The sequence below is a fragment of the Catharus ustulatus genome, chromosome 1, assembly GCF_009819885.2.
Source record: "Catharus ustulatus isolate bCatUst1 chromosome 1, bCatUst1.pri.v2, whole genome shotgun sequence".
Taxonomy (NCBI): domain Eukaryota; kingdom Metazoa; phylum Chordata; class Aves; order Passeriformes; family Turdidae; genus Catharus; species Catharus ustulatus.
This window is the reverse complement of record NC_046221.1, coordinates 97,839,214-97,857,912: the sequence shown is the minus strand read 5'-3', so window position 1 is coordinate 97,857,912 and position 18,699 is coordinate 97,839,214. Positions and strand designations below refer to the sequence as shown.

General features: G+C 38.9%; 1 protein-coding gene across 1 annotated transcript in view; it reads left to right on the top strand.

The window, feature by feature from the left end:
• The window catches only part of AHRR (aryl-hydrocarbon receptor repressor), a 63,040-nt gene that overhangs the window by 7,034 nt on the left and 37,307 nt on the right, over positions 1–18,699 (top strand). The gene's annotated exons all lie outside the window — the stretch shown is intronic.

Below are 18,699 nucleotides of genomic sequence, written 5' to 3'. Positions count from 1 at the left end.
TTTGTACTAATCCTGAGTAAAAGTAACAAACAGTATTATGGTGATAAAGGCAGGGGGCGGAAAAATCTATTATTGAACTAATTTTGTGCATGGGATATTGCATTGGAAATGTCATTCATTTCCTCTTATGTAGTTTGTGTGTTTTTCACCAAATTGTGGAATAATGTCCATCTTTCATCAGCAGGTTTTAGAAAATGGGAAAACACAACTGCAAAATCACTAAACTGGGAAAGAAACTTGGGGCAAATGTAATACCTGTTAATAGTATGAATTCTGTATTTGAAGCTGTTATTAGGAAAGTTCAAAATTCCTGTTTAAGTACAATGTGAAAGTCAGCCAACTACTGTATTACCTGTGTTTACTGTATGAAATGGGTTCACTTGGAAAGCCAAAATGATCACTGTCTTACAGGATAAGAGAGATTCAAAGTTTAATGTGCTGAATAAAGCTGTGCTAGGCGATGTTTTGTTTGTATAGTTGTCTGGCACATCACAAAGTGAAAGCCAGATGTGCATTTTCAGATGCACATAAAAATAATTCTTCCAAATTTGAAGATATTTTGGGTTTCTTCTGTTGCTGAGGAGCTCACAAGAGCAAAATTCAGATTAGTGATTTAGTCATGGAAATCCTCTCTAGAGTTGTTTTCAATAAAAACCAAAAAGGTCCTGTATGAAGGAGTATAGTTGACCAAAACTTATAGATGGACTGCAGAGATAAACAGAAGTATTTCTACAGACATTCTTTTTTCATTTATTGCTCTTTATTTATTATTGCTCTTATTATTTCTTCCTGTGATGCACAGTGTGTAATATATATTTTTGTTTGTTTGTTTGTTTTTTGGGCTTTTTTGGCTTTTACCAAAGAATAATATCTGTTATTTGGTTATATGGTTGCCTTCTTGCTTTTAAAATGCATTTTAGCGTAAAAGAAATGCCAGCTTGAAGAGACTTTGGCAGGCTGCAGGGCATTTTATGAGGCTGACACGAGATTACGAAGGGTGATATCACTGATAGGAAGGAACCTCCTGTGTCAGCTGTGGCAGGTGGTTGCCCAGCCTCCAGCATCCTGCAGTTTACAGAGCACCTCTCTTTCCCTTTGAGCACGTACCTGGGTGCTATGGCCCCTTCCTCTAAGCCTGGCTTTCTTTTCTCCTGCATTCACAAACAATAATACCTCTTCAGCTGCCTTCACTACTCTTCTGCCAGAGTTTCTAAGATACATTGTCTCCTTTTCTTGAAGAAATGAGATAAATGGAAAAACAAGCAAACCCAGCCTGCATTATGCTGAAATGTTCTGTGTTTCATGTTTTGAGACATTTCCTTTAATTTAATCCCCAAATTACCTAATTGAACACATAGTTTGTGTTCCCTTCATTCTTATTTTTAAATGTTTACATCATGAAACTAAGGTTACAGAAAGCATTGTTTATAGTAAAGGAAGGAAACTACACGCCATTTTAAGATGAGAGCAGGCTGGAGCTTCAGAAGGGTGGAGTGGAGGAGAGGTGAGCAGTGTAAACTGAGCTGCGTGAGGAATGGTTGCAAATGTTTGGGTCAGGGCAGAGTCTGCCGCATCCCTCATGAACATCACGATCTACTTACTTGCAATTATGAAGAAAAAAGGCAAAATCTGTTTGTTTGGGGTTTTTTAAAGCAAAAATTTTGGTAGCAAGTCACTGAAAAAAGCAAACAAACATGTTCATCCCAGCGTTTCAATCTTTGTTGTGATGAAAGAGGATAGAAGAGCAGAAATGGATTGTTTGTGGCTTTTAAAATCAAAGGATGGCACTAAATTGGGAGCTTATAAACATTCTGAGGACAGAGAACAGACCAGTGGCATACAGAAATGTTAGGAAATTGGATAAAAAAATGTATCTGGAAAAATGGCATAGTAAATCTGTACTAATTCACTCAGGGAAAATTAATCCAAAGAAACTGGTGTTCAATAGAAAAGACAAACCTGGAAAAGAGAACTTAATAACCAGAACATAAAAACAATAATCGAAGAGAGACTGTGGTCAGCAAGTTGTTCCATGCCTGTAACATGGTATGTTGACATAAACAAGAAAGCTAAGTGTGGATTTTGGTCTGTTTGCCCAGAGGCAGCATGCCACTACACAGGAAGGTTATAATCCCTCTCTGCAGGAGACCAGCATGACTCCATCGGGAATAGAGCTTTCTGTTGTGGGCATCTCCTGATCACAAGAGCATTAAAGGGTTTGGGACAAACACAGGCAAGAAGTGACTATAACACTGCATGGGCAAAAAACCCCAATAAACAAACAAACAACCCCCAAAAAACTAAAATTAGGTCAAATGTGTACAATTTATATTCTTTGGCTGTTTTTCCTCATGGGAGGAAAAGACGAGAAAGGAAGGAATGCTTAGGATACTTCAGAGTGGCACAATGGAGGAACCAAGGAATGATGAAGCCTAAGATCAAATTTGGCTTGAATATCAAGCAAAACATGTCTGCAATGAGTTCTGTTCAGCTATCCGATATTCCTAAAGTGGATGCAGTGGAGATTCAGTACATTCAATTTTGTAGTGTGTGACAGTACTGTGCATCTTTCATTTAAAAAACCCTGTTCTCTGAGTTTTGCGGAAGTTAAGCTTAAATGTCAGGTTTTTTTAAAACATGCTTTTAAGAATATTGCTTACCATTTAAAAAAATCAATGAGTAATGCAACTCGACAAGTAAGTTCACATGTGACATTGCATATTCAACCCACAACAGGTTAGCATTTCCCATGCCAATTATAGTGGCACACTTTCAACAATGCCAGTGGTTTCTGGGCACATTTACTTACCACTAGGTGTCCTTTCAGTAGCTACTCTGCCATAGTCAGTGCACAGCATAAATACAAACATATTTATGAAGATCAATAGCCAGCTGGAGGGAGTAACCTCACCATATTGACTTCAAGTGTGAAAATGGAAATTAGGTAGTAGTGATGGAGAACATCCATCAGTCATTTATTCCCATTTTAGTGACCATTAGACATTAGCACCTTGAAGCATATGGCCAGTTCATCTTACTTGAGTTGTTCAAGCAAAGGCCTGGTTCCTTTCTAAAACTTAGAGTTTGTTGAGACAGATAATCCTAGAATTGAGTGTAAGTCATTGTGGTGAATTCCCTCCCTCATTCTTAGAAATGTTTTCCTTTTGCTTCAGAACAATTCTTCTGTCAGCTTGTTTAAGATTCTTCATATCTCTGTTATCAGTTGGCAGAGGCTCTATTAATAGCCCTGCTTCCCCCAAGCTAGAGGCATTTAGTCATTTTGAATTTTCCTGATAAGCTTCAAAATGGCTTGCAGCAATAACCTTCCAATCTCACCGGATCTCTTGTATGAAGCAGCTGGGTCTGAACCGGGGTTAGTTGATGACTGAGAGACACCAACTGCTGCAGGAAACAGTGGCTGTCATTTGGCCCTGACAAAGATTTGCTTTGGGTGGGGATCCTGTGAGCATGGAGCGGCACTTAGTGTCTGTGACCACTTGAGTTTGCTGGGCCTCTGTCTTGGATGTGTTCCATCTTGTTAATTGTAGTCTGTCTTCCTTTACCACTCTTGACAATACATCCTTTGGTACTTCTCATTTCTCAGTTTTTCCACTGGTGGGGAAATGGTGGTCTTGCTCCACTTCCAAACCAACCGCATTTTGTTGGTTGTTTAATTTGTTCCCTTCTAGTACAGGTAATGAGTTAGTAAATAAATGTTAGAGGAATAGCACCTTGTCCTTTTAGCAGCTCAGGTCCTTTCTGAGGGAGAGCTAACTTATGTTTCACAGTCCTTGTACGGAAACCAGCTACAACAATTTAGATAGACCAACACAGTTACAACTAGGGCTATATAGCACCTCATTTTTCAGTTCTTAGTGTAATTAACCTTCAATCAATAGGCCATTCAAACTTTTCTTTCAACATCTCATTCATTAATGTTAGACCTTTTAGCCATAAGCATTCCTGATAAATGATAGCTGATGTTGAGTATAGTCTTAGATGGGAAATGTAGATATGGACCAATTTTTAAATTTTAAATCCTTTACTACATAATTTATATAAAGCATAATTTAATTCAATAGCTTGTAATTTTGCCCATCTGGCCATTTTTTGCATATACACATATACATATGCAAAAACAGAGATGAGCATGCAAGCACAAAAGCAGTGCCTTCCCAATAAAAATTTCCCTTATGTATTATTTTGAATCTCTGTGTTTATTGCAGACTTCAGTACCTTCTCTGTATTTACTTACTTCCAGACTTCATTTGATTTTGAAAGTTAAAAAAATGGATAGGTTATGGATGACTAAATATGAACTGTAGAGAGTCACAGATGAGCTCTGTGAATAAATATTCTAAAAGTTTCTGTAAGTTTTATATTTAAATTGCAATCTAGATCTTTGCAAAATTAGTGACAGTCAAGCATGGAGACATGTTATTTGACCTGCCTCAGACTAAAGTTATATATGCATTGTAAACTGAATTACAGTAGAGTTTGAGAAATTTGTCTACAAATGTTAGTTCATCTGTTTCCATGTAGAATTTAAAATTTTAGGGAACAAGCCTGTAGTGAACCTTCCTGAGTAAAGAATAAGCTATGCCTTAACCTGAGGGTCCTCGTCTAATATTTTTGCAAATCTGCAACGTCTGATTTAATACCCTTCTTTGTAATCCCTAAAATCCAAACTGGAAGTCTCCTGCTTCAGTTTATGCCCCTCTTCTGTAGAAAAAAAATCGTTTCTGTTTCTGGTAGCACCTCAGCTTTTACAGCCATGAAGGTGATCCTAGCAGATGGAAGAAAAAGAGGCGATAAACACTAAACTTTTTTTGTTCTCATTGTCTGTAGCTCCCCTTCTGCTGAGTAGCAGAAAGCTATTTTCCCAACCTTGTATGGTTAAAGGGCTTTCAACATGATTTTTATCACCTTCCCTTTCTTGCTACATCTGATACTATACCTTGGTTTTTCTGTTTCTCTTCTCATACATTTGTCCTTTATTTTATTCATTTTTAAAAGAGATTTTCTGTGAGCTTCCAGTCACTGAAGAACTCAAGATTTTCTTAAGGTGGTCTTTTCTTACATTGCCCATTCTTCACTGCCACTGAGACAATTTACACTTCTTTCCTATATAATGATTTGTTGAAAAAACATCCAACTTCTATTTCCCTTAAATATGTGTCCTCTGAGATTTTTCCAAGTGTACTGAAGTCTCCCTCCTGTTGGTCCTCTGCCTTCCAGTGCTGTGGCTTGGGTTGTGGCTGCAAGAACCATGGATTCCAGGATTTCCTCCAAGCTGCTCTATCTCCTTCTAACCCATTTCTCCCTTTTAATTAAACCTCTTATATACATACACATACATATATATGTAAATAGATAGATAGATGGATGGTAGATAGATAGATAGATAGATAGATAGATAGATAGATAGATAGATAGATAGATAGATAGATATTTTTAAAGTTTTTTATTTTTTCCCTTTTCTGACAGGGTAGCACACACTGTGGTTTGTGTCTTTCTCCTGAATTACCATTTATGTTAGTGGGTCATTTCCTTTCACTCATCTATGTGTTCAGTGTGATCCAATTCCCATCAACGTTTATCTTTAATGGAAATTGAATTTATCCCTTTTAAGAAGAAAGCAACAAAGGATTCCTCCCAGCTGGCCTGATTTTCAGTATCCTCAATTACTTGCAGTGTGTTCCAGCTTTGTTCTCCTCCTACAGTGTCCATGGCTGTTACTCTCCTAGATCAGAAGGATATTAATGTGATTGAGATTCCTCAGGTTCATTCATTAGACCCTCTAGGCTGTTAGTTATTGTAATATATGAATATTTAACGCTGCAGCCCCACTGCAGATTGTTTTCTGGTGGGACATGCATGATACTCCAGTGACACAGAAAATTAAGGTCTTAAAACCTGAGATGGGTAAGGAAGCACAGAGTGATCTTGCTCTCAGTGCATAATCTGCAATGTAATGCTACTCAGCAGTGCTGTAGGAGTGCTGCTTACCTGAACCAAAGCCCCTGGTCTGAGGATCCAAGATTCCTCTACATTGCAAGTACTGTGGCTCTCAGGCATCCCTTTCTACCCCACTGTCTCTTCCTAATAATACTGTTTGCCCAGAGTTTTCTTTTCAAACTCTCAGTAAATTTTTTTTTTCCTGGACTGACAAATTCTGCTTCTTTGGTATAAATATGCTTTTTAGACTTTACATAAGCATGGAAAATTTTTCCACAACAAGATTCAACTGATTCTGAAACTAAGTTCATATGCTTGAGCTTACTGTTACAGTTATGGCCTATACTGGATCCATTTCCATGGGAAAAATTTGTCTTTCATTTGTTACCCAGTTTCAGTAGCCTGAAGCTTTCCCTTAAATTTAAAACCATAGTCTTAGTGAATCACAGATTCACAGATGGGTAGAAGATGGTAAGAACCTCTGGAAGTCACCTGATTCAAGCCCTCTACTCAAGCAGGGTCACTGAGAACCAGTTTCCCAGGACCATGCCTAGATGGCTTCTGAATTTCTTCAAGGGTGGAGAGTCCACAGTGTCCTTGGGCAACCTCAGCCGATGCTTGGTCACCCTTGCAGTGAAAAAGTGTTTCCTGATGTTCAAAGAGAGACTTCTGTGTCTCACTTTGTACTCTTTTACTCTGATCCTGCCACTGGACACTTCTGAAAAGAGTCTTGCTGTTCTTTCCACCCTCCATTTAGGTATTTATACACTGATGAGATCCACCCTGAGCTTTCCCTTCTCCAGGCTGAACAGTTCCAGCTCTCTCACTCTCTCAGCCTTTCCTCATAGAAGAAGTGTGCTAGTCTCTTCATCATTTTTATGTTCTTTCATTGGACTCTCTCCAGGTCCTTTATAAAGGATATATTTAGAACAGATTTAGGAAAAATAAAATAATAAAAAATCTGAAATACCAATAAATATTTTAAGAAAGATTTATAAGAACAAGATAAAATGCCTAGATGAAGAAGAAGAAGAAGAAGAAGAAGGAGGAGGAGGAGGAGGAAGTTATACCTCCTTGAGTCCATCTCTTCATTCCCAATCTTTTTTTGGTATGATTTATATATTAATTTCCTTATGTAAATAATTAGAGGCTTTCAGATTATCCTCAAACTTCTCTTTTTTAGAATGAAACCTGTACTTTGAGACACAAATCAAGGATTCAAGTTGTGTTCTTCTGATTAGTTAGGGTTGAAGTTTGTATCTCAAGTCAAGAATTCCCCAATGTATTTGAGTTTTTAAACTCAATGTTAAATTTGGTTTTTAAAGGCATCTTCTACTGAGTTAGAGCATTCCCAGTCCTGTCCTCTGAAACTGAATGTCTGAATGATTTCTTTCTTGGAAGAGAAATAAGGACTTTTCTTTTTTGAACATATATAAAATATCTTTAGCATATGTAATGCTGTAGTCCACAGTTGTAGCTTAATTAGACTGTAAGCATTTGGGTCTTTTAGAACAGCATATTCAATGGCTTGTACTGAGAAGAAACATTCACGGTCAGAGTGGCTAACAGGTAGGGTTGTCCTGTGGCTGTATTGAACTGGAGTATTCAAATTGCACCAATATTTGGAGCGTTTTGGCCAAAAATAGACTGTTCATGAAAGAAACATTTTCCACTCTCTACTGGTCTATAATTTTACCATCTTTTTAGCAATATAGCAACTGAAGAAAGGAAAAACTGTTCTGCTGCATAAGTGGTATATAAGTAAATTGTTGAAGGAAAGCCTGCTGTCTGCAAGTCATGCTCTAATCAATCTAAAATATGCTCAATCTAAAATACTACATCAGTGAAATTTTAGAAGTGTCAAGACTTTAAGCAGGATGGCTGCATCCATTCATCTCTGAGATCTGGCAGGACTGCTTTCTAGAGAAGCCACTGCAAATTGAATATCCTCCACATTACCCATTTTCAAACATTATTTTGGATTATTTTGACTAGATTTTTTAATATATTTAATTGCTAGGGAGACCATTTTATTGGGACATACTGCTTAGGCTAATGGGTCACTATTTTCTCCTTTCCCTTGTTTCCTGGGAACACCATTTATTCCATGTGACAAATAACTGAAGTTGTTTCATACTACAGGTCCTCTTGCATAACCTGGAGATCTCTCTGTCCTTGGAAGGCCTTTGCTGACTTTTGGAGGAGAACTGAGTCTGCCCTTGGTGTCTTGTTGTAACAGGGTGTACCTCCTTGTCCTGGCTAGCTTTCTCTTTAGTTTCCTGAAAACAAGATGGGTTTTCTAGGACAAGTGTTTATTCACAAGCAGGATTTACTTCAGAATGAGCCTATATTCAGGAAGAAAAAGACAGTTTTTAACTGTTTGAATCCCATAACCTTTGAAGATCAAGGGAACCTCTCTGTGCAACACTATGTTTAGTGTAATGTTCTGAGACTGGCTCTAAATTCAATACTTTTTTTTTTTTTTGAGTAATGGCAAATGAAGGATCATAGTTTCAGTTATAAATAAGTTTCAGATATTTTCTGGTGCTCCTGCATGAGAAAGGCTGGACTACACAGATTTTACTCTGTCTTTGGGAAACACACCATCATTAGGATCCTTCTTGCAGAATTTCCTCTTGTAATTCTGGATCTGTATCTCATGTAACTTTTCTGTTGCTGGATGCCATCCAGATGAATATCCCTGTAGGCTTCAATGTTTCTCTTGATATTATCAAGACTGATTAGAAAACCAGGGAGCTGGAAATGACAAGTGACATGAGGGGAATCTTTATTAGATTTTTCCTGAGGGCATCTTGCACTGGGAGAGTTCCACTGTTTCTACCAACAATAGAAGTACACCCAGGACCAGACACATGGTCAGTCATGCACACAATGCCTGGTTTTATAGGTGTTCCCACAAACCACAGCTTGTACCTTGGTCCGATGCTAGGGGAAGTTCCCAAAATACTTTGAGCCATTGAGTGTGTGTCTTCACCTTTCTCCAGCTTGCTTAGTCATTCTTAAACATTTTGATTTGGTAGGCTTTTGTGCTCAGTGCATTTGCTTAACTCACACTGTGCATCTCATGTAGCACAGGTGTAAATGAATGTGGCAAGGATATGTAAATGCAAGTGGCAAAGAAAAATCTGGGTCCATCTAATCCAGGAGACTGATACCCACACTGTCTTTTATATTCTGTGATGGTCATCTTGCTTGTGCACTGTGCTTGCTTAATCCCTTCTCTGCCCTTCTTGGCCCAGCCTGGTACCAGCTGTTGAAATACTCAGTCTGCTGTGGCTCAAATTCCATTATCCTGCGCTATGAGTAATGGACTTTCATTGATCTAATTCTCTTGAGTTAAATCATGTTTAGATCTTGGAGACTGAGGAAAAACTTGGAGTTTAGTTTCACTGTGATCCATGTTTTCCTTGAATATGGAAACAAGACTGGTTTTCATCATAAGAAAAATGGCATTTTTACTTCAACCTTGCTAGCAATTTCAGTGACTGTAGAAGACACTAGCAATAGATTTGTCCTTATCACTGATGCCATGGATGGGAGGTAGGAGAGCATTCCCCCAGGCATGAACTTTGGCTTGGTTTACACTTGTTCTCAGCTTCATGAGTGATTACCATCTCTGAGAGGAAGCATGTATCTTTCTTGTCAAGAAAATGATTTACTTTGTTTCTTATTTTAAACATAGATATATTTTAAAGGAAAGACAATACCTCTAATCCAACAGAACAAGGAATTTAGTTTGGCACATTGAAATTGCATAGGACTTTGAAGACAAAGAAGACAAATAGTTTTAGGCTAGAGAACAGTGTGGGAGATTGTCCTCCTAGCTTCCCTTCTCACTTTCCTACTGCTGACTTTGGGGCCACATAGTAAAGCTCTGCAGAGAACTCTGATACAGTGTGGATCACAGAAGCACAGAGTAATTTAGTTTGGAAAAGACCTCCAGGGTCCTCAGATCCAGCCTTTGACTGACGACCACCTTGTCAACCAGAGCGTGGCACTAAGTGCCATGTCCTTCTTGAACACCTCCAAGGACTGAGTCCACCACCTCCCTAAGTAGTCCATTTCGATACTTAACAATCCTTTAGTGAAAAAGTTCTTCCTAATGTCCAACCTGAACCACACGAAGTGCAGCTTAAGACTGTGTCCTCTCATCCTGTTGCTGATTGCCTTGGAGAAGAGACTGACCCCACACCTGGCTACAACCTCCATTCAGGTGGTGGTAAAGAGTGATAAGGTCCACCCTGAGCCATATAAAATTTGAGTAGGAGGCTGGTTTCTGCAAAGCTTGTCTCACTTTGCTGAGTGATAGTCCTACAGTTTGGCTCAATGGATTACTGAAGGACGTGTCTTCATTTAATTGTATTTGGTTTAGTGTCTTCTTCATTTTATTAGAAAGAAAATCCAATGTGACTAGCACAGATGCTTCTCTTCTCTATCCAATGTAACAGTAATGTATTATCAGTGCTCTGGAAGTTCCCCACCATGAAATGAAATGCAAGTTTTTTAGATGAGGTGCAGCAGGTTTTCCTTAATAAGTCCAGTTTTAATTTTATTGCACTTTTTGGTGCCATGCTGTAGATAATATAACTGACAAATTTTCTAAAATCTTGACATTAAGTAGAAGCAGAATGCATATCATCAAACACAGATGCTTAGTATAAGAGAAGTTATAAGCAGACTTAAACTTCTTTTAAAGAAGCACATCATTACTTATGTGGAAGTTTGATGCTATATAACATTCTTGCCAAAGTACGTATCATACAAACTTACCATGTCCCTAAAATTCTATTGAAATCCTCTCAATGCATTCTCTCTTTATACTCGCATGGAATATATCAAGTTGAAGGTACAGAGGAAGTAAATATTTGTTATAACAAGTAAATGTCCACTATTTCCATTTACCTCTGAACCTGCAATATGAATTGGCTACTTACATATTGATAACAGCTGGAAGAAGTTATGAGGACTGAAAACAAGCAAAGATCAGATCTAAATAAAAACACAGCATATTTTAAGTTTTTTTGGTTTTTTTTCTAGTCCACTGACAACTTCATAACCACTTTACTAATTGTATACCTGCAAAACACATCACCTTATATTAATCTTTTATATTCCCCTGACTACTTCAATATCTGTGCAGAAAATGCTATCTTCTCCATGTTGGTATTATGTTATATATCAGTGTCAGTGAAAACCTGTCACAAACCCTCTATATTTTGTTTAAAATAATTTATTAAACTGTTTTTGTGCCATCAAATGACCCCTACAAACTTTGTATAGGAAAACGGCACAATCAATAATGCTTTATGAAAACCTTTCTTGAGAGGATAAATAATTCAGCCTTAATAATGTATCTTGAGCTGGTGAATGTAAGGATTTATGTGGAGAATATTCTATATGTTATTGTAAGGACCATAACAGTACATGGAGAAAAATGAAATTGTGTTTCTTCTTTCCATGTTTTTTCAGCACTGCATCTACACTGCAGCATACAAGAAAAGACTGTACATCTTCCAGCAATAATATTTGTAAGAGGACATTAGCAATGTTTGAAATTACTTCAATAATTCTTAAAGGTGCAGTCATGCCAGGTGCAGAATGCTCTCAAATTATGATGGGTTCAAGAGGTTTTTGATTGCTTTCAGCACTTCTTCAGGACCACCAGAATTGTATTGAACCCTAGCAATGTAGTTCTATATATCTCCTTAAAGGAAAGGTTATTTCTTCTGAGCCAAACATACTCAGTAACACGTCAGAGAGTCTGAAGGTACTGCACATTGCAACACACTTTCTTCATTTTTATTGATGCTAGCAAGCCCTTTAGAAACATTTAATAAGTCTGGCAGTGAGTGCCATATCATTTCAGGACAGTGATGCACCCTGCATTTGTTGCTGCCAGCTTATGGTTAGGAAAGCAGAGACAATGCCAGTTAGAAGATTGCTTTGCCATTGTACCTTAAAAGTATCATAGTAGTAGCTGATAGCTCCTTTAAAACCAGTAGGGTGTCTGAGATTGTCACCAGTGTCAGCATGAGCTGGGAGGAGAATGGACAGAAGATGTGTCCCTTGCAGCAACACTTAGTGCAGAGGCACTGAGTTCCAAGAGGTCATTTGGAAAAGAGGAATTTATTTATCTTGTCTTTATCTAGTCAAGTCAAGTCACAATCTCCACACAAGGGTCAGATTGCTTACTTTAGATATTGTAGCCTCAGCAGATATTCTGTCTTCTGACTCTCTGAAGATAATGTTCAACTAGTGTGAATTCTCCAGCCAGGGAAAAGCTGCAAACTATAGTGTTGTGACTCTTCATCACTCTCTTGCCAAATGCCAATGTAACAGCATGTGAAAAACATTTTGGGGAAGACTTTTAAGCTGTATATTCCTGTGTCCTGATCTGCCTGTATTGGAGACTGGGAAATGTAACAGAAAGTTTCCAAGAAAAGAGGACATTGAGAAACTTAATCTCCTTTCCACTGAGGCAATTTGCCAGGAAAGACCTACTGTAGGCAAAATTCGGGCTAAAAGCCTATTCTCAGAAAACAACAATTTTGTTTGGGGAGGAAACATAAAGACAACTGGTCATGTCCTTAATTCCTTATTATGTTTTGCTTAACCTTGGCATTAGTGGAGTAATACAAGCCAGGCTTTCAAAATCTGCCCCAGTGTTTCAAAAAAACACATTGCCTGGAGTTAAATGTATTTTTCAGAGTCCTAGCAAAAATGCCACTGGAGGGTTTGAAGCCTGAGAGGTGTGAGGTCACAGCACCACCACACCAATAATTTGGCTGGAAAATGTTTTCTGCCAGTTAAATTGGGAACCAACTAGCCATATTATAGCCAGACCAGCCCTGGTGGAGGCTGCTGAAGGGAATGAACACTCGAAAGTTAACTTAGATCTATATGGAGATAATGGGATACATATGAACAATTTGGGGGATTTTATCAGTATACTGTCATGTCAAGTTTTAATTAAATCTGCTGGTTTTGTTATTTTTATTTTTGCTGTTTACCTTGGTGACTTTCCTTCCCTTTCACTTCTTTTTCTCTAGCAGCCTTTTTAGTGACAATCCACCTAACTTCTTTGTAACTTTTTTTAAATCCTCATCTTCTGTAGATTTTCTTATTTTCTCCATATAGGTTTTTTCCCCCTTGTCTTTTCCCATCTTTGCTACAACATTCTCCCTTTTTTTCCAATTTTTTCCTAAAAACTTTTGGTTACATCTGCTGTCTGCCGTTCCAGAACTGGATCTCCATCTCTCCTCTCCAGTAAAAGACTGACTTTGTTGGGAAAGCAATGATCTCCTTTTTCTTTTTTCCAACAGGGCATTGTTCTCATCTTCTATTGGGTGAAAGCAGGACCAGGCAAACCTCTTTTCTATTCTCCTCCAGGAGGGCCTTTTGCCCTAAGAGATCTGGGTGTGGTGAGCTCAGATAGCCTGCTGATGCTTTCATTGCATGGGCCACAGGGAGGGGATGTACCTTTCACTCCCTCCTCTACAAAGAGCCCTACCACAGCGTCAAGATGATGAGAATCACTGAAGCATAGGGATGAGCCTTAGGGCGGGAGGGGGGAGTAAATAATGGCTTGTTGTCAACCCTCCCTTCTGCATTAGGCTGCCAGATGATTGCTTATTCCTTGCTCCCACCCACACGCTTCATGCCACCACCAGCATTTTTGGTCCTTTGTGGCTGAGGTTGTGGGCTCGTCAGCTGATGAGTCAGCTCCTGTAACCAGTGCTTTTCCAGCTCCCCATGGCAGGAATAGCTTGGGCGGAAGAGTTCCAGCCAGCACTATCTGCATGGAAGGTGGGGGATGCTTGGGCACGTTATTTAGAATTTCACCATTCTGCAAATAAAGAGCAGGTTTAGGGATGTGCAATTCATCTCCTCTTGTTCTCTTTGCATATGAGCTGATGCAAGAAGTTTTGAAGCTACACCCTGTATACCATCTGTTAGTACAGGAATATGGAGTGAATGGGAAATTTGAATAGGTCAGGAAATCCAAAGTTTTGTTCTCACAGCAATTAACTACATGTTGGTCTCAGATGGTACTGCAGCTCATCGGGTTAATGTACGAAACGAATCTTGCGCCACAGCTGAGTTCCCGCGCCACAGCTGAACTTGGCACCAGGACTGAGTGGGAGAGAAGAGGGATCAGAGCTTCGAAATACCTTTGTGCCTCCTCAATGCTGGGCAGGCCTGGACCTCTTTAGTGCTTCCCAGGGGTCAGAACACCCTCCGGGACTGGCGCATGCAGCCTCTCGCAGCTCATGTCAACTGGGGAACATCTGGCCAATGGAAAATACATCAGGCAGAAGAATGTTCCAGCTGCCCCGCTCTCAGCCTGCCCCATCCTGCCTTGATTCCATCAACTCCCAGCTCTGTTGCCGTGGTTGGAGCGCAATCGTTAGGTACTCCATCTTCTTCTTTCATCCTCCACCCTCAGGAAAAGGCTGTGCTGTACTGGGACAGGCTGTATGAACCACCACATGTGGAAGGCTCAGTCACAGCTAGTGACTAAACAACTAAACAATTAGTTTTAAACTAATTTCTGCAGCTGCACTATTTGCTGTCCTTCTCAGTCTGCCTAGTACGAGCATATTTCCAGGCATCCTTCAGTGATTCTGACCAAGCCAGACCTTAATTTGCATTGCAGTAGCAAAACACTCTTTTCCTCCTCTTCCAGACAAAACCTGGCCTTTTTCAAGTATGTATAGTATGTTGGGGCAGAAGGAAGAGGGTGAGGGTAGAAGTAATTTTTTTTGTGTGTGTGAGTATGCTTACTGCAATTTTTATAACCGAGTTATTCAGAAAGCCTTAGGTTTGAGTCTAATGACTGTAATTTGTCACAGTACTTAAACCTATTTCTAATGAAAGAATACCTCTTAGTAGCTATTTAAAGTCAATTTATTCATTAAAAATTATTTATGGTACACTAATCTGAAATTGTTTGATTTTGGATTATTAGTTGGGGTATCAGTGAACTCTATTATATTTCTCTGGATAATTTTCAGATTACATAAACTTCACAAAATGACTAAAAAAATAACATATAGGCAGATTTGCAGCTAATCCAAATTACTGGATGCATGTTCTCTTACATACATAGGTGATGTACAGATATTTCAACATCAGGTGCAAGATATTAAGAGCCATGGAGGGAGTGAGGAAAGCTTGCAGTTATTATTTGGAAATTGGCATATGAGAAGTCATTGTTTAATCCTGATTTCACTAAACTAAATTACTTACTAATACTTCCTCTAGAATTGCAGATCCAGTGGGACTTAGACACATGTATTAGCTGCCTGCTTGCATCTCCTTAGAAAATGGAGCAACTGACCACACTGTCTTGGAGTAGGAGAGGTCATATTCTGGAAAAAAAAAGATTAGAGATATTTTGCTTTCATATAATAGAGGTTATAAAAAGAACCCTCAAAAAGGCAAGACTCCTTAGGTACCAACTCTGTGGCTAGACTGGCATGCAGAACAGAGTTGAGAAGCAGTATTTTAGCCGCTGTATTTTAGCAGCTGTTTACCCTCAAATGCCCATATATAAACTCATTTCTGCAGTTTCCAATGATTTCTTTGCCAACTGCCTCCAGAAGAACAGTGTAATTTGTTTCTATAGGTAAGGTAGTCCAACAGCATTCTCACGTGTCTCTTTCCATAGCTAGAAAGGAAAAATTGCCATGCTAATTAAATACTTGCATCAGTATCCAGTGCTGTTTTTCTCTAGATAAACTTCTTGTGCTTTAGCCAAAGTTCATTAATGGGGACAAAATCTGTTTAGGCAAGAGTTGATCCTGTATATTTTTCATTTCCATGGGAAGTTGTTGCAGTGATAAGTGAGTGGGCAGAAATCAGTAACATAAGACTGAACGTAACATCTTCAGAAGTCTCAGAGCTCTTTGAAAGTGTGACTTGTCTTCAAAAATGTCTGCAACTTTGTCTGCATTGGTACTGCTACCCTTGAGGTCACTCTGGAGGCTGTCAATACCCTCCCTTTATAGACTGGTGTTCCCATCTCATCAATTCCACCAACTTTTTGACTGAGCGGAGAAGCTGCAGTGGTGCTCGGCACCTGAGGTTAAGCCTGTCTCTATGATGTGAGTGCTCTGACAGTGAGGTCCACCAGCAGTACAGTCACAATTCTCTGTCCAGCTTCCAACCTAATTCCTCTCCATAAATATAGGCCAGACCCAGAGCAGAGATAAGGCCAATTTTGGGGTGTCATTAATTTCATATCAAAGCTGGGCTGGGAAGTCATCTTTTGTGTCAAATGGGAAACTTCAGTGCTGGTGGGAGAGGACCTCTTCCACTGCTGGGTGAAGATACACATCAAGGTCAAGCCTAAAGTGTAAAAAGCCCTAATTTTGGATGAAGCCAAGGGTACTTAACAGCCTGTGTGTGCATCTGCAGAATCCCTGAAACTCTCTGTAGCACTTATGGGCACACCTCAACAAGCTTTCACCTGTTCAGTGTGTCTAATAATAGCAATGAACTTGCAGGACGGTGTGCAAACTGCATCTCACACTGTGAGTCCTCAACAGGCTTAGTGCTGTGCCCTCATTCCTATTGTTACTTTATTTAAGCTGGATTATGAAGCTGGTTTGGGCAAGCCTGTTTGTGCTGCCATTAAATGAAATGTGTCTGCACACTAATCCTCACAAAATATCAATGAGCAATATAGCCAGCATAATTTTTAAAATTGTAGGCTTCAAAGTAATTTAACAGCTTTTGAAAACTTTATTTCAGGTAATTAGTGCAAATAATTAATGATGAAACAACAACAGTTGCTTTCATAGTGTTAACTGCTTGTGAAAATAGGCCAAGCTCCCCCTTCCTTGGATAGAGTTGACTTACCATAAGAGGAAAAATATTTTATACTTATTTTCTTTAAAGTTTCCACTGCCTCCTATCACCCAAAGTCATCCCAGCTACCACCTGCAAGGCATGTCCATGCAACATATCACTATATTGGTCATTTGTGGGATACTTGGCAAAAGTAAAGTAAGCTTTTCTGATCCAGAAACAAGCTCTGACTAAAACTTGTACTTTCCTAGTATTCCTTCAGAATCAATTCATAAGCCTGTTTCCTAGTTTACTGTTTCTGTATAGGTGTGTTTCTAACAGGGCAGGAGGGCAATGTTTAATTCAGGGCAATCATATTTGTTGTTTCTTGATTCTAATATTTGTTTGACTGTTTATCATGACTTTTAGATATCTCAATTAGCAAAATTCACAGTAGCACCTGTTTGGTGAGCATGGACCTTTAAGATAATAAAAAGAAACAGGCTAACTAAATATTTGCAAATGGTGCCAGTATCTTTTAAAAGAATTGTAGAGCTATTTACCTTCAGCTTTTATTTAATTCTGCTCAGGCAACATCATCTGATCCAGATAAAACTCGAAACTATATGTTTCTTCGCTGATCAAACTGAAATAAAATAGTCCCATGACAAATTTGGGGGAACCCCATATGATAATTATGTGTGTGCCTGATATCTGTGAGGGCTGGGAGGATGAGCTGCCTCTTTAAAAAGCTTCCGTGAACCTGTATTGTTGTAGTAAGCTCTGGTAGGCGAGGGGTTGCGTGACTGCAGCAGACTCATTTGTGACCTCAGAAAAGTGGTTATGAAAGTGATCTCTTGATCAGAGGAATAGAGCTCTGCTGCCTGCCAGACCAGCAAAGCAGAAATGAGCCTCCTCCCTGCAAATCTGCCCCGGCAGGAGAAAAAGCGTTCCTCTTTTGGACACAACGTAAGAATTCCTCTGAAAAATTGTTGGGCTTAAAACAAAGTGTGCTCTAGAGTATACATGGCCTCCAGTTAAATTTAATATTTTTTAAAAACATGCAAGATCATCTTTGCTTTTTGCTATTTGTAGTTTTCACTTTCTGCCTTAAACCTACCCCTATTTTCCTTAGTATAGAGTTAGTAAGTCTCGTTTCAGTGGTTATTGGACTGACTCTGGCAGTAAGCCACAGTGTATATCCAATGGAGATCATATTGTAACTGGTGAAAACACAATAGAAACTGATGTTTATGTCACATAAGACACATCTGATGAATCAGTAGGTAAGAAATCACTGTTTTTCATCCTGAGACAGACTAAGAAGCACCAGGAGTAATTTATGTGTCATAGTTCTTCCACACACCATTCACCTGGCATTGATCACCCAGTGAAAGTTGCATTTGGCTATTACTGCCTAGAAAGTTGAATCCATGATCCTATATGTTTCATGAATGAGATACAAGATTCTTGTCCTTATCCCAAAAGGAATACTTGCTATTTCTTTGGTAGCTTGCCATAAGCCAAGGCAACAAGCACCTTTGTAAGAGTCAGACTTGCCCGTTCAAGTCAATGACACATACAGAAAAGTTGAAACTGGAGAAAAGGTTATGTTTTATTAGCTAGGACTTTGTTTCTGAAACACAGAACATTGTTTTTCCTTATCTTTAAATGGAACAAGTCTGATAAGAACTCAGTGCCTACCTTGTAATTTTATCACTATATCTAAGTATTCTCTGGTTTTTAAAATTGTAAACCAAATCAAAGCAGGAAGAAAATTTACTGTCTTAGAGTATTCAAATATTACCTTTCCTGTCTTTTAAAAAGACAGATTTTTTTATTGCGCTTAGACAATTTGAAGGTCCTAATTCTATCTGCTGACCTAGGGACTAGGGTACATTTAAGAAACTTAATTTCTCTGGTGCTGAA